Below are 3,022 nucleotides of genomic sequence, written 5' to 3'. Positions count from 1 at the left end.
GTAATGCACTCCGTGAGAAGCGTAGAGTAGGAAGCCATTTAAACTACCCGCCCTGAAGGGGCAAGAGAAGAAACAGCTACCAGACCCCAGTGAGAGCTGTAAGCTAGTGGATTGGGGCCACGCAGAGTAAGTGCAGATCTAGTGATGAGTCAAAGCATGTTCCCAAGACCAAAGCCCGGGATCCATAACTGGGTCATTAGTTCAGGGCAGTTTGAACATCAACATCTGTTTGATTCTATTATCACATGAGTGCAATTATCTTCTTATCTTCCTGGGCAACTACAGGGTTAGTCTCAGAACTCAGCCAGGCTACGCCTGGTATTTGGGTGCTTTGCTTCTAGGTCAGGAGAAGGGGATTGTTAAGCAAGTCCTAAATAGCCAACATCAATGAACATATATTTGTTAAGTAAATATCTTGTGCCAAACATTGTTGGGCCCAGGGCAGATGTAGAGAATGAGATATTGTCCTTTCCTTGAAGGAGCTCAAGTCTAACAGAGGAGAAAGATAAGTAAACAAATAATCACAATACTGTGTGATAAAATTAAATAGTTTAATTAAGTGCTAAGTGTTATAGGAGCACAGAGGAGAGAATGACCATTTTTAAAGATTTCCTTAGTCTACAGCCATGCTACCCTGAACAAGTCCGATCCTCTCTGATCTCTGAAGCTAACCAAGGTTGGGCCTGGTTAGTATTGTGATGGGAGACCACCTGGGAAGCTCAGGTGCTATAGGTTTAAAAAATAAAAAATAAGGGATTATAAATTGACAAGGTCCTTACAATGTGTGAGGTCAACTAGGGTTGCCTCACTTAAAAATAAATAAGTAATTAAATAATTGAATATTAAAAAAAATAAAAAAGACTTCCTTAGGAGGTGGCTTTTGAACTAAAGTTATTTTCAGGTTGAGAAGGTAGGAAGAGCCTCTTAGATTAAAAAATAAAAAATCTTGTGAACAGTATAGACTATGTTATCTTACTCATTAGAGACAGGGAATTGTGGGTAGTCCTATGAGACTAGAGTGTAGATTTTAGGGAGTGCAGGGTGGAATGTAAAGTTAGATAGAGGATTAGGACTAGATTGTCAAGGTCTTTGTATTTCAGGCAAAGGACTATGGAGTTTTACCCGTAGAAAATAGTGAAGGATACAAAAAAGTAGAAAATGTGGCGAGTCACAAATATTAGCAATTTTTAATCAGTGAAGCCAAAATTTGTCTTGCAACTTGAAGCTTTGTCACCTTTGATATTTTGTAAACCTCTGTTGGAGCCAGACTCCAATTGGAAAATTTAGGCTTTTTCTTGTGCTTCTGACCTTGTGTTTTTCAAACGGTTTAAAATTTTATATTGCTGCCATGCTCCATCCAGTTAAGACAAGATTATGTACCAAAAATAGTATATACCTTAGCCAATTTCTGTCACTCCTTCACTACCAAGTAAAGAAGAAATCGACAGACAAAATTGTTTCATTCCACGCAGAAGAATTAAATGGTCAGCTTTAAGTGCGTTGATGGATTTTTTTTTTTCCTGTGTGTGGTACAAAGCATCTTTCAAAAACAAATTATTTAAATCACCTCCTGAAACCACATATTTGTGCAGCCAGCAGTGGGAGGTGTGGGTTGCGGAGGATGCCAGATGACTCAGCACGTATGGCATCCAGGTCAGGAATTTCTCTCATCTGATAATAGGGATATTACCACCATAATAATCACTGCCTGTGAACTACCACCAAATTATTGGATGTGGTGTGTGCTGTATGAGGCAGTTCCAGATCTGCTTTGAGGTCAGTCAGCCCCTTAAATGATGCAGCTTGCTTATTTTTTTCCCAGCTCATTCAGCATGGACAACCTTGAGGATTTGTCCTCCTGCTAACTTCTTTGATATCTAACTCCTGGTTGGTAGCAGTAACTTTACCTCGGAATTTAGATGTTCCCACTATTGACATCAATTATCACACATTTTGAAATTGTTAGGTAGTGCAACCACATCTCAGGTAGCAAGATGCCCAATGTAGGACACCATTAATTTTCCTTTCCCCACCTCTTTAAGTGAAACTATGTTTATGCAAACATAAACAATGAATACTATTTTAATGAGTATTATTTCTCTTTCTAGATGGGGCTATATCCACTTGCCTTGCACAGATCTTTGTCTGGAGAAGCTGTACTGGCTTGGTCCCTTTTAAGGGACCCATATGTTGCTAGGAAGAAATGAGCAAACTGATACAAGTGTCAAGGAGATCTGAAGGAGAAGGAGAAGGGTGCCAATCCCCTTTCGTAATGTTAATAAAACATCTCTAGTAGATTAAATTGGTTCCTGTTCAAGGCCACCAAGCAGGAGAGAGCCCTTGACCTCAAGAATGAAGCTTACCTCTGGAAAGGTCAGTTTGGTTTAGTGGTTCATTTTCTCTCTAGGATCTGGATTGTCATGAAGATGATTCAACCTGTGGCTAGGGTTAGAGACCCTCCTCTCCCAGCCACTCTGTCATTGTCGGTGGCCTTGGAGAAATGACCAAGAGTGCATGTAAGCTTAAAGAGCTGTGTTACCAAAGAGCTATAACATGGGAGTCAGACCCACTTCTTTATTTTGTATTTACCTCCCTGCTCCCTTTAAAGAAACCACTAACTAAGCCTCCATCATCAAAACAGAGGCTCTAGGCAAGTGCTGGATGTGTGTGTGTGTGTGTGTGTGTGTGCGCGCGCGCGCGTGCGCACACGCACGTGTGTGTGATTGTTTATTTGCACTTGTAAAAACATCTTTGTTACATCCGTTCTTACACACTTCTCAACATGCATTACAGAATGTCCATCACATTGAACCACCTCTTTTTGCAGGAACCTCAGCAATAGTCACAGAGGATGTGGAACTCCAGTGTGCCAAGCAGGTTTCCCATGAGGCAACAAGACAGCTATCAGATTGAATAACCTCCTAGGGATTTTAGCTTATAAAGGAACAACTCTGCAAGATAAAAATCATCATTGTATAGGTGAGGCTTTGAGTTCTTAATTGAAAAGTAAAAGAGTGTACTC

At 40.4% G+C, this 3,022-nt stretch overlaps 1 pseudogene; it reads left to right on the top strand.

The window, feature by feature from the left end:
- The first annotated feature begins 616 nt into the window (after positions 1 to 616).
- LOC118614219 lies at positions 617 to 735 on the top strand (annotated as a pseudogene).
- The last annotated feature ends 2,287 nt before the right edge of the window (positions 736 to 3,022 follow it).

This window comes from Rousettus aegyptiacus, unplaced genomic scaffold (assembly GCF_014176215.1).
Source record: "Rousettus aegyptiacus isolate mRouAeg1 unplaced genomic scaffold, mRouAeg1.p scaffold_m13_p_2, whole genome shotgun sequence".
Classification (NCBI taxonomy): Eukaryota; Metazoa; Chordata; class Mammalia; order Chiroptera; family Pteropodidae; genus Rousettus; species Rousettus aegyptiacus.
The sequence above is the reverse complement of the archived record's forward strand: the minus strand, read 5'-3'. Positions and strand labels throughout refer to the sequence as shown.